This window comes from Denticeps clupeoides, chromosome 17, assembly GCF_900700375.1.
Source record: "Denticeps clupeoides chromosome 17, fDenClu1.1, whole genome shotgun sequence".
NCBI lineage: Eukaryota > Metazoa > Chordata > Actinopteri > Clupeiformes > Denticipitidae > Denticeps > Denticeps clupeoides.
In genome coordinates, this window is record NC_041723.1 from 13,418,263 (window position 1) to 13,437,651 (window position 19,389).

General features: G+C 42.3%; 2 pseudogenes; one reads left to right on the top strand and one right to left on the bottom strand.

The window, feature by feature from the left end:
* Positions 1-1,245: 1,245 nt before the first annotated feature.
* On the bottom strand, positions 1,246-6,137 carry LOC114767375 (pyruvate kinase PKM-like; annotated as a pseudogene).
* Positions 6,138-10,563: 4,426 nt separating this feature from the next.
* Positions 10,564-18,508, top strand: LOC114767216 (protein mono-ADP-ribosyltransferase PARP6-like; annotated as a pseudogene).
* The last annotated feature ends 881 nt before the right edge of the window (positions 18,509-19,389 follow it).

Below are 19,389 nucleotides of genomic sequence, written 5' to 3' on the forward strand. Positions count from 1 at the left end.
GCCCAAGTGACAACAGGACCACATCCCCAGACTTGAAGAATTTACGGGCTTTGCCTGGAAAGGCAGCGGGGAAGTTGGAAGTTGGCATTAAACAGATCTCACTGAGACAAAATTGTAATTGAAGAGAGATTTGAATTCTAATCTGATTCTTATTCACTTTTTGCTACCATTTATAGAAAACGCACTGAATTTAAAATGCTGAAATTAACCAAGGGTTTGTGGTCAAGAGGATTAAATATTGAGGTGACTTACCCATCTCCAAGGCAAAGCTGACACGCAGGTCAACGTCCTCAGCCCACACGTCATTGGCAGGCTTGGTGTATAACATGGGGAAGATGCCACGGTACAGGTGGGACTGGCGGGCTGCCTGTTCGTTGCGGGTCACTGCCAAGATGGGGGCGCGGGGCCTGTACTTGGACAGGAGATGGGGCAGACCTGCAGGGACAGATATCAGATTTCATGAATGTGTCGCGCTGCGGGTGCTCGGCCATCTGTCCTCTACACTGCACAACTGTACCACTTCTGCTGATCCCACCAATTTATTCTTGCTCTTTAGTAAAATAAACTGCTTACACTGGGTTACGGGTCATACCGGTATTTTCATAACTTCAAATCTGGACTCAAAGAGGTCACCAGTGGGGTTAAAACCCATGACATCTGAGGGGAGGGAATCTATCACATAAAAATTTCACAGAATAAACTTAAACTAAGACCCAGAACAATATTATTTAATTAAACTCCTATCCGTAGCCCTGATAAGACTGCAGCATTCAAAGTGGACTGAATTAAGTGTTAAAATTAACTCTATAAATGTCAGGGGTCAGGGCTGGAAAGGTCAAGGGATGTATCTGATGCACAGGGTGATGGGCCAAGAAAAGCCATGGATCCTCACCGTGACAGCAGTAAGAACCTCCTTGTGTACAATATGACATTTACATTTTACATTTACAGCATTTATCAGACGCCCTTATCCAGAGCGACTTACAATCAGTAGTTACGGGGACAGTCCCCCCCTGGAGCAACTTAGGGTTGAGTGTCTTGCTCAGGGACACAATGGTAGTTAGCGGGATTCGAACCTGTGTTTTCCAGTTCACAGGCGAGTGTGCTACCCACTAGGCTACTACCACCTACTACAAGTGCAAAACATCTTTGAAAAGTCACACATGCCTTATTGTGCAAACTGCAAAAATAGATTTGTGGAATTATTTGAGTCTAGGGCCATGTGAGCCCAGTTTGCATGTGTGGACTTGCCAGTTCACTTTACCTGCCAGACTTGGTGAGGACGATGATGGCGCTGGCGCAGCACTTGAAGGAGGTCTCCACCGTACCAATGGCAATGGACTCGCAGGGGTCGCGAGTCAGGTGAGTGATGCGACGCAGCTCCTCGAACAGCTGCCTGTGGTACATGGCTGCCTCCGCCTCACGGGCAATCTGTGCCAAGGAAGAGTGGAGCAGCAGGACTGTAATTACACTTACAGCCCTGAGTAGAACAGCTCGGCAAATTGCACTGCAAATTGCACATAATAGCCATCTCAGCTTTCATATCAACACCCACACTTGTGTGCATGGCGGAGCAGCGATCAGACTTGTATTAGACGAATTACGATACAACCAACCAACATTATGAATTAATGTGTTAGCCTGAATATTCAATATAACATCTACCCCCAATCTTCCTTAAGATTTTTTTCAGAAAGCAGCTAGCTTTGGAGAACCAAATTCTGATTTCATACACAATTGTGGTTTGAAGGCTTTTACATTATTTAATTGAAATCATAATCAGTCTTTCCGATTGTCCATTAAATGAAGTAACATGGATAAATGAATGGGCATTTAATTGTTGCAAACAGTAAATCCAAATATTCTTTCTACCAATCTGGCAACAATGGTGATGGCTTGCTTTTAAAAAAACGTATTTGGAGCCATCTAGAAGTATTAACTTCCCCCTGCAAGGCGTAGTTTGGGAAATGGAATCCTTTATTCAGGCCATTATGGCATTCACATACAAATACAGTAAAGTTCAAAGATACGAACCCCTTTTTAAGAAAAGGAAGTGGATGATATCAGCCATGTGATGCAGGCCGGACGGTTGTACCATGACTGCTGTGGGGTCCTCAAATACATCCAACAAAGCCATGCTGCCTCAGCTTAACAGGCCACAGTCCAAGCACATCACCAACAAAACCGGCGAGAAAGTGTGTGTGTGTGTGTGAGAGAGAGAGAGAGAGAGTGAGAGAGATAGGGAAGGTAAATTGTTAAACACAAGCCGTTAGTGCAATATTACACCAACATTAGCGAAATCACACTGTCTCTCCCTGTGAATACAAACTGCTAGATTGTTATGAAACTGCACTCCGGTAACGGTCGAAACACCAAGCCTGTTAAATACGAATCAAGCGCCAGACCGTAGGTGGCAGGCCTCACCAGATGCTGTGTGCGCACAGCCTCCAGCGGGTATTCTCCCTTGGCCGTCTCCCCACTCAGCATGATGCAGTCGGCCCCGTCCAAAACGGCGTTGGCCACATCGCTGCTCTCAGCACGTGTGGGGCGGGGCTTCTTCACCATGCTCTCCAACATCTGCGACACGCACTCCATCAGAAAGAGCCCGGCGTGGCAGAAGAAGAAGAAGCAGAAGTCGCAACAGCTCTCACCTGTGTGGCGCAAGTGATGGGCTTGCCTATTCTGTTGCATCGGCCGATCATCATCTTCTGAGCCAAGAAGACCTTCTCTGTGGGGATCTCAATACCCAAGTCACCCCGGGCCACCATGATGCCATCACTGGCCTCCAAGATTTCATCAAAGCTGAAAGTGACAGATTATTTGACACACATTAAATGTCACATGAAACCATGAACATCTGAGACTGCAACATTTTGTGCTTGTCCAGCGCTGCACTGACGTACTTGCGCACACCCTCATGGTTCTCCAGCTTGCTGATGATTTTGATGTCCTTGCCCTTGTCTCCAAGCACCTTCCTGACGGCATGAACATCTGCTGCCTTGCGGATGAAGGAGGCAAACACCATGTCCACACCCTGCTCCACACCAAACTGCAGGTCCTTGATGTCCTTGTCAGACACGGCGGGCAGGTCCACCGAAGCCCCAGGCAGATTCACACCCTTCTTGCTCCCCAGCATGCCACCATTCTCCACCTCACAATTCAGGAAGTCAGCACCTAAACAGAGTTGGTAGAGAGGATACGTCTGAAGAACGGAGGCCTTCAAATAGCAGAAGAGCAGAGTGTGGCTTTAGATGAACATCTTACATTTCCCTAAAAGACATTAAGAGACATCATCTGGTGGTAAAACTTACCAATCTCTTTAACCTTAAGTGAAATGAGGCCATCATCAACGTAGACGTTGCTTCCAGTTTGCACAACCTTGGTGATGTTCTTGTAATCCAGCCAGAGGTTTTCTCATCACAGTTGTTTTGGAACTTGTCATCTAGAGTAACCTTGAGCATCTGGCCCTTGTTAAGTTTCACTTCCTCTGTGCCGCTCTGAGGAGCAGAAGTCAAATATAAGGATTTGGTTTGGTTGAAGGAACACATTTAAAGACAGATGAAGCACTCACGCCCTTGATAAGTCCGGTCCTGATTTCAGGGCCCTTGGTATCCAGAGCGATGGCCACAGGTCTGTAGTCAAGGCTTCCAGGTACAAAGCTCTCAGCAGCATCACGTACATTCTTAATGGTTTCAGCATGGTACTGCAGAATCAAAATGGATAAAAATGAGTATTATTCAGCACAGTGACAGCCTTCCACACACATTGTGTCATGTTTTTTTTGGTTGAAAAGTAATATATCATTATGGTTGACAGGTCTTGTCAACCATAATCATCAACACATTATCAAATGACTTCACATTTTTATGATGTTAATATCATTTAAAATAATGTTCCACAAAGGGTTAATAAAAATATATATATTAAAATTAGTACAACACATTTCATAAGCTACCAGGCATTTGGCTTGCTTGACATTTGCTGTGTTCATTCTGAACTTTGACCTTACTTATCCTAACCTTTAAAGTATTTTTGGCACTAAAGAAGACGGTAATAAAACATGAATATTTGTTAGTTGCTAACATAACCATAAATATCTCTCTTTACCTCAACCTGGTAGATGGTTTTATAGAACTGAAATGTATGATTAGTCGTACAGACATGCTTCCCAAGGCCACAAGAAGCCTCAGACATTAGCTAAATATAGTAACAGCGAGTATAAGCAAAGTTCAAGTTGCCTTTACCCTTTGGAAAATGTCTGGCTGAACATCGGACCAGAACATGAGACAATGTGTCTCTTTTTACCAGTGGCTTTAAACTGGAATTATTTAAACAGTTGTCATGGTAATGCGAACAGAAGCACATTTTTACAAACTATTAAACATACACAAACTATTAACATATACAAACTATTAAACATATACAAACTATTAAACATACATGAATTCCATGTAATAGTTCTTTATATGAACTTTAGATCTTTTTTTTCTGTAAGTTGAACCATTTCACCTTTGAATCATTTTCATTCATGTCCACTTGACCTCTGTTTGGGCAGTAATTAAAATATCAGACATATCACTTGATGGCCTAAGACCTTTCTGTGTCGACGATATTAAAAACCAGAGATCAAGTCACTGAAGCCAGAAAGGTAAGAAACACTTACACTGCAGAAGTGCTTACCTCATGAGTCCCGTGAGAGAAGTTCATACGAGCAATGTTCATTCCAACCTTAATCATCTCCTTCAGCATCTCCACAGATCTGGAAGCAGGACCTGAATTATGATAAAACAATATATTGCTATGCCTCTGTGGTCTACACACTATTGTTAGTAACAGGATAGGTCACGTTTATGAAGTTGATTTGCATAAACGGGAATATAACAGGTGGAAAAAGCCTTCTGATATTCATGTGAGTGTTTTTTTTTTTAAAATCCACTGACCGATGGTGCAGATTATTCCTGTGTTGCGGGATACAGTGGGCTCTGAGTCGATGTCCAGAAGGCACATGTGCTCCAGGAAGGTATCAGCCATGGCAGCATGCATCTGCTGGGTCTGCATTATAGCAGAGCCCTTATCCTTATTTTTTGCCTGAGACATTATGGGAGCAGTGACTTGTGGAAGTCCTAAAACATTAGAATAGAAAATAAAGGTCACATTGGTTGAACAAGGTCACCAGGACTGAAGCATTTATAGTTTTTGCAATAATATTATTAATTACTTGTTTTCTTTTTAATGGTTTCAAAAAATAATTAACATATTTAAATTTATTAAATTCAGATTTCTAATCCAATTCAACAGTTTTTTTCCCACACTGAGTTATAATGGCCTAAAAACATCCTTTCATTCACGACACAAACTGCTGCACCCCTTATCTTTCACAACAGACCTTACACCGTTCTGCACCACTACTGTACAGAGTTCCGACTGAATAAAACAATGAGAATTTTTCAGTGCATGACTGCACACTCCTCTCTCACACACACAAATTCCAGTACACGGGCAGAGACGCATTTACACCACGTCAGCTCCAGTTGGTTTAATCAACTCTTAGGTTGTTTCAGTGACATTGGAACAAATGTCTATTACTGACACCCACTGTAAGCAGGGCGTATTAATGCAGAGATCATTTTACAGCTGCCACACAACTCAGACCGCGACAGGCTCAAATGACATGTGGCCCATTCTCCTTTCTAAGTTAGTGCAGAGATATGTTGCGAGCATACTGTACGGTGCATATTGACAGAGCCCGAATTAAATGAACTTTATTCATGAACAACTATTTAAAATGTTGTATTCAAAAGGAAATTTTATGCTATTTAATGATACATTTTACAGTGTGACAAATGCATATATAATCATTGAAAACGGTATAGATTATTAAAGATCCAATACATTTTCATCTAACATTTTAAACTTGACTTACCTTCTGGGGCTGTAGACTTGTGGGGACTGGCGCGCACTAACCTCCGCCGCTGGCTGAATTTAACCCAAAAACTAACCGGTACTACTTTTAGTTGGTAGCACCCTGTATCCCTGCGCAGGCAACGGTTTGCGAGGCTGAAATAGTGCCTACAGTTTCTGCTGCACCGTGGTTTAAGAGCGACACTGGCTTTAACTATCATTGCGAAGGGTGAGAACATGTCACTGAAACTTTACAAGTGTCTACGAAATATTATTTTGGGGTTGAGACTTACAGCTTGCGCTCTTCAGTCATGACATATTTGATTGACGTTCTGAGCGCAGTGCACGCGTGCGCACGTCTGTAGTGCACACACACACACACACACACACACACACGCACGCCACGCGTATACAAACACACACAAAATGTGTGTGGATGTGGTTTATGGCCTTCACTCATCTCGGTATATAAAACTCAGAAAGGTTTTTACTTAAATCAGTTGGCCTTACGGATGCTTCACATATTCCGTTTTAGGTGAAAACATTCATAGAAAAACCACTTTTCCATTACTTTATATAATTTGCATTTTTTTGACATACTCTTCCTAGGGGCTACGTTTGATCCTGCACTAAAGCTTGGCTTTAAAAACATTGAAGTAATCTGTCACACCTAATATTTTAGCATTATATCAGAGCAATGTGAATAAAAAACCTGCTGTCAGAAGCATTACTGTAAAGTAAAAAAAAACAATTTATATAAGCATTAATTTGATAGCTTTGTTTAAAAGAGCAAGCTAATATTTTCTTAAACTACTGTAATGAGAAAAAAACACATTAAAAAAACAGCTACTTTTTTCACTTTTTTTTTTTACCTTTAGCAGTGTGACTGTCCCTAAAGCATCTGGACAGCATCTGGAACGTCAATGATCTTTTGACAGCAGCGCAAAATGCTCTTTATTTTCATCAAAGTGAAAAAATAACCAAAAAGGAGAAGAATAGAAGGAATGAACTGGACGTTATGACACGGGTTTAGCTACAGCAGGGGTTGGCAGCTTGGCTAATTATTTATATATCTTTTTTTCCGGTGTTTTTTTATTGTTGTAGTTCGAAATGTGAAGATTATTGTGATCTTGTAATGTTGCAAAAATGCAAAATATGTGTCATAAATGCCATATATGCGTAAATGCAACCCCACCAGAGCTGTTAAATCAGTTTGTTCAATTGGAGAAGTATTTCAAAATCTGATGCCTCCTACCCATAAACAGTAGTTTGCTATATTTAGTGTTAAATTATTTGCATATGATGCCTTTAAGTTGATAGGTAAGTTGTGTAGAGTTAACATAGTGCTGCAAAGTTAGGGTGACTAGATCTCCCCTTTTCTCCTGAATATTGTATATAGCACATGGCTTGTAGGGCATATACCATAACTGACCCCTCAACACTCATTTGCAACACTGCTGGCTTTGTTTTCAATGGAGCCAAAAGCACTACAGAGCAGCACCGAAGACACAATGTCGCTTGTCCTCTCTGCCTTACACACACTGGTCCAATAAATATTTGCAGTTTTGCATGCATTTTTCTTCCAGCGAGGTTTTCACCTTGCCCTGTCATCAGTCATGTCAAGTTCCATTGATATTTTCACCACCGGCCGGGTGTTTGTAGTGTGCATACACAGCTGGCTGGCTGGCTTGCACCTTTGTCTGGATTTATATTACTACCCAAATGTGATTCATTATGCAAACTTTTATTTTACATGATGAAATTCAATTATCATTAAAGGAAATAAAATTGAAAACAACACATTAGAAATCCCAGCATGTGCACATGGTTGCACTCCACTTTAATAGAAAGATCAGAAAATATTCCTTGCATTATGTTGACTTGACCTAACCAGAGATTATGAATGATGAGTGTTTTGGTCTAAAGCCCTACTGCAGAAATTTAGTAGTCAATATCTCCATCTGGTGGTATACCAGGTCCACAACAATACTGGGGAGTGAACATTTTTGCACTTCTCACATAAAGACCAAATAAAAAAAACACTGTTCAAATATGGACAACAAAGTTATTAGATTATTCTGTTTTATTTTGGTTATTAGTCTGTAAATGCCTATTTATTCTTTAAATGTTGAGAAACAGGGACTGTTAAATAATTGAACAAACTGCAGAGTAACAGAGCTTGGTTTGTTCCATGTTCCAGCAGAACAACTGGTCCCAGACTGCCCGAACCCCCTTCCCATTTGACATGGTCTAAACCCACTAGAGGCACCAACCAGATTAGCTCTCTGTGCCAGTGGTTCAGTATAGCATTCCATCTAGATGCCGAGGTGGAAATAGCCTCAGAGTAACACAATGAGGCCAGTTCCATGGACACTTTACATTTTTTGAAGGGCTAAGACTATCCATGAATGGATAGGTACCCACACTGAATGGTTCCTGGTTTTATTTAGAGATTTATAAATACCACCAGCAATCACTTGCACCCATCCTATAATAATCATGAACCAAGGCTTATGAAAATGCTTTTAAGCGCACACAACAGCAAACTGGCTTCAGTGGTCCAGCAAAAACCCAGACATTTGTAAACATTGAATGTATGAAAAATAAAAATGCACCCAAAAGGATGGTCAAAACGCTGTGTAATTCTTTATGCCATATAAACAGGAGCCAAACTGATTTTGTACTCATTTAAGTCGGGCTCGTGTCAACCTGGTCTATAGTACCTATCCTTTACATTTGATTTGTGTTGATTGATAAATTTGTTTTATTAGATATTAAAAATGAATGAAACTATTAAATGTTCGTTTGATTTGCAATTTTTGGCCACTGTCGTCAGGTAATGCATTTTAATTATCGCGAGAGTGATGTGAAAATGGATGCTGATGAGATGAAATGGAGGTGATTATATTTTAAACCCACGCATGTCTTAAAAAGCTGTACATTGCATTTTATGTATTTATGTGGGAAGGAATTGAGGCTGGGGGGGTCCTGGCTTGTCTTGGACACAGGCAGGGGGGCCTCAGGGAAAAAAGGTTGGGAAACACTGGTCTAGTGGATCTCCAAATCTAAATTTTAACCTCAGGTTTACATCTTTTTATTCTTAGTCTGAAATCTTATCCTTGAATCTGGTTTTTAGTCCTAGTCTAAGAAAAAACTAATGATCAACAAATTGTTACCTCTATATTAATACGTACTTCGTAATCTTTCATTACAGATAAAACATACTTTGCAGATAAAACATACAACGAAATCTGTAAATGGGGTGTCACAGTATATGTGACGTAATAACATAAGGGGAAGAATGAAGGTCCATCCTGACCTGGGACCTGTTGTAATCTGCTGCCAGACTCCTCAGCAGCAGGTGACTGGTAACCAGGATAAACACTGATTAGGGTCAGTGTGCTGCCCCGTGCAGACAATGTCCGCTCTCTCCAACAACAAACCCCTGAACGTTTCATCCGTTATTAATAACATTTACCTTGCATCCCTGGGCATATTGCTATATATAATTAGTACGCGTTCTATGGATTTTTTCTTTTCTTTTCCCCAGAGAGAATGACAATTAGGTTGTGCTTGAAGCACCTCGTGACATTAATCATTCGGGACGGCTCTCCCTATTCACAGTGTCACCATCTCTTCACAACCCCCCCCCTCCCCTCCAACATGGACCTCCTCCACGATCATCTTTGCAGAACGAGTGGTGCCTCTCCTCCCTCTGTTAGATCAGCCTGCTGTCAGCTGTGGGTCTTGTGACCTGGCGGACCGCACTGAGCATGCCCAAGCCATCTTGTGTTGTCAGGGAAAAAGCAGGCAGCAGAGGGAAACTGGGAGCAGGATAAAGAAGGGCACACGGACCCAGACAAGGAGCCAAGGAGCTGTGCAGTGGCACACAGAGAGAGAGAGACGGACAGGGCAGACGGGGGGGGGGACAAAATGTCTCCGGAGAACAGCTTTTTCTGAGCCAACATTGTCACTGTGTTTGCATACATTCCAGCGAGGACACGAAAAGCTGTCGCCACACAAAAAAGAAAAGAGTGGAGCGACACTTCCTCCCAGCACTGGGTAAGAAATGGACGTGTTGTGGTGATGAAAGCGGCTTTTTTGCGTCATTTTCTGCTGGTTTCTGTCGCTGTCAGATGCAACCTGCGCAGCCAACAGGTGCAGAACGGTCAGAGTTTAGCTGCAGTTCTCTTTGAATTGTGTTACAAGTGCATCCTACCTTGTCACATGCACAAAAAAAAAGGCGAGCGCTGAGCAGAAGACACATTGGTTCGGGGGGTTAAAATGCATTCTCCTTGTTACAGCTCTGGCACAGGTTGCCATGGGAATGAGTGGAGTGCTGCGGAGTGACTGAGGCCCTACAGCCGGTCTGGTTCCCTGACCCACGGTGGCTGTCACCCCGAATCCTGCCGGGCGCCAGCCACGCACAACTGCAATGGGTGGCAGAGGTGGCAGGACCAGTTCGGAGCAAACACCTGTACCTGTAAACAGCATGGTTGAGAGCCACTGATGCACTCTCATTCACACGTCTGAAAAACCGGGTCAGACTGGTGAGGTGCGACTGTGTCACTGTGTCACCTTAATGCAAGCTTAGCCTGGCAAACAGATGGACTCACAATGAGGATATAAAAAGAAACAAACAGACAATCGAAAAATAACAGAATGAACGAAAGTGATTTCTCTAACCTACAGAGCATCAGTGGACAGTCCTGGACTGACGAGGACTCAGATGGAGACAGTGACTGTGGGGAGTTTCTCTATGGAATTCAGGTGAGCCCAGGCTTTTATTGCAATAGAAATCTTACATCCCTGTAAGCCCTGAGCTCCATGTCCCACCCCACTGTTGCAGACCAGCTACATCGAGACAGCCGGGTCTACTATGTTTACACCGTGATGAGGCTCACATGTTATTAAGGGGATTAGCGTGTAAGGGCCAGCATATGGCTACCCCTGCTCTCAGAAACCTGATCCCCCCTCTCCAGCACTGCTCAGTTCACCATGGAGCTTGGTGACCCTTATCGGGTCCGGCCAGCCAGACTGTGAACAACGTATAGCGATAAAACAGGCAATTCTTACTGGCAGCTGGTCTCATCCCCAGTTGTCTTTGTGACTGTGTGTGTGTGTGTGTGGATCAGGGCGAGTTAAGCCATTCAGGAAACTGGCTCCAAGTATGACATATCAGTCCCAGACCTACTTCGTAGGTACTTTTGCAGGTTTGCTCTCCTGACTGATAGGCAGAGTTTTTATGATATTTGTTTTCATAATGCACGTGAATCAGTATGAATAATCTGGATCCCATTCAAAAACATGCAGGGCCACTGTGGTACTGGACTTATACCGCCATCCTCAGCTGGACGCTGACATCGGGGCTGTAAGAGACATCTATGACCGACCGGGCTGTGTATGTCAGGTACAGCCCCATTTCCACCCAGGGTGGGCTGCAGATTGGGTTGTGCAGTGGTAAAATGAATGTTGTTTGTTCTCTTCAACAGAGAGTATGGCACAATCGACGATGTGGATGTTGACCTGCAAATCAACATCGGTTTCCTTGATGTAAGCCATGTTCATTAACAGCTGACACACGTGCCCGTTTTCTTTTTCTCGGTTAGTTAGAATAAGCCCTTAGGAATATAGGAATGGCACATGTAAGAAAGTCTGTTAGGGTTTGTGTCTGTGCTGCCAGGAGGAGGTGGCCTCAGCGTGGAACGTCATCAGAACAGAGCCCATCATTCTGCGCCTGCGTTTCTCTCTTTCTCAATACCTTGATGGACCAGGTAGTGTTTGAAGCTTGAAGAATGTTTTGAAGGTATCATGATACGCAGCTGTTCATCCAAGATCCCCATTCTTTTCTTTTCTGCAGAGCCCACAGTAGAGGTTTTCCAGACTTCCAGTAAGGACAGATTTGGCTTGGGAGTACAGCTGAAAAAGTAAGCATTATTTATTTATTTTGAAATTGCCTTGATAAATGCCATGCAAATACACCAAAGTGACACTCATTTCATTTTTACAGGATCCTCAGCACATTCATATCCCAGCAATGGAAACACCTGAGTAATGAGTTCATGAGGGTTCAACAGAAGAAGAGGCACAGCTGGTTCAAGGCAGGAGGAACCATCAAAAAATTCCGTGCTGGACTCAGCATCTTCTCTCCAGTTGCTAAGTAAATTAATTCTTGAATATGTTGTTTTTCATATTTTACAGTGCTTTCTAATGTATACATACATACATTTACAGCATTTATCAGACGCCCTTATCCAGAGCGACTTACAATCAGTAGTTACAGGGACAGTCTCCCTGGAGCAACTTAAGGTTAAGTGTCTTGCTCAGGGACACTCAGGGTAGTAAGTGGGATTTGAACCTGGGTCTCCTGGGTCTCCTGGTTCACAGGCGAGTGTTTTACCCACTAGGCTACTACCATAATATAGATAATATATGTACACGGTTTGGATGAAACAAATACATGCAACAATACAATCTGTCTTCAGGCCATGAATTAAGAGAATACATTTAGAATACTTCTGCAGCTATATAAATGTAATCTGCAGATGTGGAGGCAGTTGATTAAAAAATTATATTCATGTTGATATACAAATTCATCACACCAAACTGTTGTAAAAAAAATTAACAAATGATGATACAGCCACAGTTTGTCATACACATGCATTTCAAACATGTATTCTGCATACATAAAATCTGTATGTAATGGAATGTATACATTCATATTCCATTACATTAGTAATGTATTCAGAAATCTCTGCTGATCCGCTATTTCTCCAAATGACAATAGAAAGATCAATGGCAGATCTCGTAGTAGATCTGCAGTAAATCTCACTATGACTGTTCCCACTGTCAGGTCCCCCTGCGTCCCTCTCATCCAGGGCCCTGTGGTGAAGGGACAGCTCAGAGCCCCTGAGCTCAGGGTGACACGCCTCATGAATCGTTCTGTGCCCTGCGCCATGAAGGAGTCCAAGGGAGAGCTGTTTACATACGCCCCTAACGGACAGGTGTGTATCCAACAAAGCACGAGAACCATGAGAACCTTATGAATTCAGGTTCTGTTCTGAACTCTAATTAGACAGGGCACTTGCCTTTAAACGTACCTTGCTGGATAAAGAGGCGAGATTGAGCGAGGACTGAAATTGTAAACATCTTCAAAAGACTCAATTAAATGGTTCAAAGCAGCCGAGATGAAGCGTTTGTCTTTCAACAACAATTGTGACTGCGGAGCCTTTATGAGAGCGCTTGTGCCGTGTCTTCAGAGCGTCGCTGTGCTGGAGCCAGATCAACGGTCCAGATCACCACCAAGCAGCTGATTGAGCTCTTCTTCTCGTCACAAGCGCTCATTCACTGCAAAAGCGTCCCGACCCTGGAGTACGGCTTCCTCGTGCAAGTATGCGCTGTGTGACTGAGTCTGGGAACTGCGACTGAAGCCTATTGCATTTCCACATGCAATGCACATGCAATGCACTTCCATCACTGTCTGTCCTCCTCCTCTAGATCATGAAGTACTCTGAACAAAGGATTCCAACCCTGAATGAATACTGCGTGGTGTGTGATGAGCAGCACGTTTTTCAGAATTGCTCCATGCTTAAAGTAAGACTGACAAACATCCGTTGTCTTTAAATAATAATGTCAACGTGTATATTTATGTGGTTATTGTTTTGATATATTCATACACAGCCAGCAGTATGCACCAGAGAGTTGTGTGTGTTTCTCTTTTTACCACTTTGGGTGTGATGTCTGGCGCTGCAGAAGATGTGGCTACAGGAGCTGAGGTAACACACACACCCACATGCACACACAAAAAGCCCATGATGCACTGGTCACTGGCTCCTGTTTTCCATACGTCTCTAAACCACACAGATTCATGCAGGTTTCAGTTTTGTACTTAAGAGTGTAAATAAAATGAAATAAAATCTGATGTTTGACCCATGCAGCTTATCCAAACATTGAGCTGCCCATAATGCTTCTTGCATAAAACATTCACAAAAAGGCCCCATGATCCACAACATGGCTTTGCAAATACATCATTAATTATGGTTTAATTAATACAGTTCTATGACTTTGTGTTGTGTGAGAATATTCATTTGTAATATTTGTTTGCTATTATTGAGCAAAAAGGCTGACATTTCTTCAGCGAGTCTTGCTGTTCTTTAGCTCGTACCTTAATCTGTCTGGATCAAGGACACTGCCCGCAGCTATTTTTCTAGCTGTCAGTTCAGCATTGTGCATGTGGCCGAAACATACCTTGCTTTTGCCGGCAAGTTAGAAACAAGTAAAGGGAGAAGGATGACATCCTTCATGAAACTAAACATCTGTGCAGACTGAAAACACCAAGTTGCCAAATGTATTAAGACACATGCTTTTAAACACACGTTTAATGCTTTGTATTGTAAGACTTGGACTTGGTGTAAGACTTGTAAGACCCATTCCATGAAGCTGTCTAGGTTCTCGGGCTAATCTAAAAGCCACACAAACATTGGAGGTCTGTAGCTATGGATTGTTGTTGGCATTTAGTTGTTGTCGTCTGTGTTTTGTATGCCTCAGCATGCACTGACCTCCCTCTGATTTTGATGTGGCCGAACACTTCATGGCTGAGTTGCTGTTGTTACCAATTGCTTCCACTTTGTTAAAATACCAATAACAGTTCACCATGGAGTTTTAAGTGATTTGAATGGGCAACTCAATACTTTTGCCAACACAGAGTATCCATTACCAGACCAAAAAAAACACTTCAGGGGTTAGACCCTTGATTTTATGTCTTTGGAAGATGGAGGACCGGTGATCTTAGTTTCAGGTTAAGGAGTCCTTATGGAAACATGCAGTGCCCTGCATGCACTCATTAGATTAGCACAAAGGAGTAAAGGAGAGGACAGACAGAACTGAAGTGTTGAGAACTGCTTCAAGTGACTAGATTGTCTTATTGTGTTGTCTGATTACTTGTTAGGTGGTGGACTTGCTTGTGGTCATGTGCAGAGCTGCCCTGGAGTCTGCCCGTAAGAGCATTATATTTGACCCTTACCCTTCTGTGGTGGACCCTCTGACCCCAAGAGTCTGGCATTTAACCCAAAGGTGCTTATCGCTACATGTCTCTGATTAAATCAGTTGAAACTCAATGGAAAAGTGCATTTTTTCATGCTTTCTGTGTGTGTGACAGAAGAAGAGCTATGAGCGTCTGCAGAAAGCACTGGATAGTGTAATGTCCATACGGGAGATGACACAAGTGAGCACTATTTTTACTTGTATTTCCCTTACTAAAGTGTCATTTCAAACACATGTGATTATATACACTTAACAATTCATTGGCAATTTAACTTTAATTAGTCTCTGCATCTTTATCCAGATATTAATCCTCTTAAATCCAATCTACCAAACAGCTTGTAGTGTTAATTAACTGTGTGTTTTCCAGGGATCCTATTTTGAGATAAAGAAACAAATGGACAAGATGGATCCACTTGCACACCCTCTCCTACAATGGTAACAAAGAATAACCTTTAGTAGGTTATAAAGTTGGGTTTGTGGTCTCACAGTAAAAATAGTCAGTTTCAATTGCTAAACATGCAGCACCATGCAGGTCTAGCTCTAATGATTGATTTCTATTCATATAAATGGCCAAAAGCATTAATTTTAATGCTGTATATATCCTTGGTTTCATTGTTATATTACAGGATCATATCCAGCAACAGGTCTCACATAGTCAAGCTGCCCCCTGGAAGGGTATGATAATTTACCTTCTTAAATGATCTACACTATTATTCAAAAGTTTGGAAGAACCTACTCATTTCTGTTTTTGTTACATTATACAGTACAAGCCTTAAGTTTGGAGACACCTTCTCATTCAACGTGTTTTCTTTATTTTCATGACCATTTATGTTGGTAGATTCTCACTGAAGGCATCAAAACTATGAATGAACACATGTGGAGTTATGTACTTAACAAAAAACGATGAAATAGCCGCCCTTTGCTCTGATTACTGCTTTGCACACTCTTGCCATTCTCTCGATGAGCTTCAAGAGGTCGTCACCTGAAATGCTTTTCCAACAGTCTTGAAGGAGTTCCCAGAGGTGTTAAGCACTTGTTGGCCCCTTTGCATTCACTCTGCGGTCCAGCTCACCCCAAACCATCTGGATTGGGTTCAGGTCCGGTGACTGTGGAGGCCAGGTCTCCACTTTTTGTTAAATACATAACGCCACATGTGTTCATTCATAACTGCTACAACTTTTTTAACTGTAACTGTACTGATTCTTGCATTGGCTCAATCTTAGACTGCATAACCACCAAAGAGTAGGTGCGTCCAAACATTTGACTAGTAGTGTATGCTCCTTTTGATTTTGTGTATGCATCTGTCTGGTGTTTTCATTTTCCCCGTCTGATCAGCAGCAGCTCAAGTTCATGCACACAAGCCATCAGTTCCTCCTGCTCAGCAGTCCTCCTGCTAAAGAGTCTCGGTTCCGCACAGCAAGGAAGATATATGGTAGCACCTTCGCCTTCCAGTGAGAACTTTTTAAAAATAAGCACACGCACACACATGCATTTATAAAACTCATATGCTGTAGTTGAGATCCTGTAGATCAATCAGATTCTTTTATTCTAAGCCTTTACTCTATGTAACAAATCCATTTTTTTCGATTTAGTGGGTCCCACATAGAAAACTGGCACTCAATTCTGAGAAACGGACTGGTCAATGCCTCATATACAAAGTTGCAGGTATGTCTGCTAAATATCTGCTCCATATCTGATTATTAAAAACATTTTTACACCTCTGTTGACATCACTCAGAAAGCATGATTGCTCTGCCTCCACTGCTGCGTGATGCAGGCTTTTAAAATTAGATGTCTGATGAACACATTCAGCTAATTACAGCACTTTTCTGAATATGAAATGGATCTTAGTTACCTTGGATGTTTTGTTCACTTCCCATGATTTCCCCTTTCCCATTCTCTCTAAACCAAGCTGCATGGGGCAGCATATGGAAAGGGCATCTACCTCAGCCCCATCTCCAGCATCTCCTTTGGATACTCAGGTAGGGTCTCATTCATCCTTTCTCTGCTCTCAGATGACGTTAATCGGTTGTGCATTAGTGTCTAAAAGGGGTTATTGCTCCTGTGAAAGGTTGCATAACAGCAGGATAGAATTCACTGTCACGCGTAACACAGCGACCTTCAGCTAAACTTTACATGAAGCTTGATATTGTTGCTAGGCAACATCTTGCAGTGAGGTAGGGAGCAGATGCTTGTCAAAAACAAGGTAATTAAGGTGTGCTGATACTGGAGATGTGGCAATAGAGTTTATATGTCAGAATATTTGTATCACTGCACAAGGTCAGCGCATGTCCTTTAACTAAAGAGATATTCAGACTGACCTCGAAAATATGACATCCGTCCTGTGCATTTAGGCATGGGCAAAGGACAACACCACATGCCAACCAAAGAAGAGCTTGTACAACGCTATAACCGTATGAACACAATTGCACAGGTAAAGTTGCATCATTTGAACAGCCATAGCCTCAGAAGAAAACACGGCAGTAATTTCTTTTCTCTTCTTTGGTCACAGAGTCGCCCAGCGCAGTCTAGATTTCTCCAGAGTCGGAATTTGAACTGCATAGCTCTATGTGAAGGTCAGACATCACTTTAACATACCTTAAGAAAGGATTGCTAGTTGCAATAGCTAGAGTGATTTTGTAATGATGAAAGCACCTCGCTGTCTTCTTTTCATTCAGTTATAACATCCAAAGACCTCCAGAAACATGGGAACATATGGGTTTGTCCAGTTTCAGACCACATTTGTACACGGTTCTTCTTGTGTAAGCAGTTCATTTCAAAGAAAACCATATTTACAAAAATCAACTGCCAGTCCAACGATCTTAATTTTTTTCACTTATCAAAGGTATGAAGATGGTCAAGTTGGAGATGCCAACATTAACACCCAGGAGCCTAATGTTCAAAGGGAGATCCTCCGTGTGATTGGATCACATCCCACCTGAACACTGAAGACGTTCATTTAATTGGATCATTGTATGCCTATTTTGGAAAAGTGCAAGGTAATCATATTACTGTTTGTTGGTCCTTTTTGCCAACCTCTGTGCTTATTCTGGCTCTCACCAAAACAGTAGAACCATTTTGCACTCCTGCAAACAAATACCATGCACAAGTGTCAGAAAGATGCATGTGGCTGTTTCTAAATCGGACTGGTGATGGATATGACATTCCGTTCAATAAGCTGGTGCAATGTATTATAAAGTGACACTGATGTTAATAGCTGTGTAAGTTACAGTAAATACAGTGTAATACAATATTCACTTTCATCCCATGTGTACACAGGATTGTGTGACTTGCTGTTTAATTATTGTATTGCCATATTCCTACTAGAGAGCAGACGGTACAGTTCTGTTCAACAATATTTCCAGTATTTCACCAAGAAACTGTGAGCACGATCTGGGCTTTAGTGAAAGGAGAACTGCAAGGAAAAGGAGCCGTTTTGTTACGTTTGTAAGAAGGTGTTGGCGCTAGGGTTTTACTCATGCTAGCTAGAGGGGTTATGGTTCAACATAGCCTATTTTTATGAATTTGTCAGTTTTCTAATAAATAAAATTCATTTTTCCATTACATCTGAACTGTTTGATCTGTTCATTTTTATCATGTTTGTTGTACAGTGTACAAATGTGCGTTTGTGTATGTGTAGACATGTATTTGCATTCAAGCATGTGCCCTTGCACACAAATTAGCCAGACTGCGCTTTTGTGCACATTTGTCAAGTCCCCGAGCAATCTGAGCAAAGAATGAGGTTGTTTTAAGTCCCCGAAGATTAAATGTCCCCAATCAGCATCAGTGGCAACGTCTGACTCCTGTGAGGTGGAAACGCTTCGTCGTAGCTGTGCACTACCTCTCCACATGCGCCCACAGCTGCCTCCGCATCTGCCCCGCCCGTGCGCTGGAAATCTGCCCACTGTCCCTTTATCAACAGCGCACTTTAAAGGGCTTCTCGACCCTCGACGTCCCTGTCTCTCTCACACACAAAGTGCCACAAAAATGTTCAAATCACTTCACACCATGCAGTGTATTAATACCATGAAGCTGCTTTAAAGACACGTCCATTTATCTCCCTTTTTTATTTAAATCTCTGTGAAATTAGTTGATTTCAAAGAGACAGTGGGAAGGCAGCGTGAAATTGTGCTGACGTATCTTTTCTGGGATAATAGATTCATGAGATTGACCTGCCCCTATCAAACCCTCGTCTGAAGGGGATAAAAAAAATCCCCCTGGCTGCTGATTTATACATTTTTGCGCGCCCTCTATCGAGGTGATATTGTTACTCGGCGTGGCCCTCGCCTCTTTCACCTTCTGCGACCGCTGCATGTTTCTGATTCCTTTGTAATTCATTAGCGGTAATGTTGTGAACCTAAGTGGGGATGTAAATAAAAGGCAGATTCTTCTTGACGCAATGGCGTAGATAAGAATTTTGTGTGAAGACGCTCCCCTCCTCCATGGC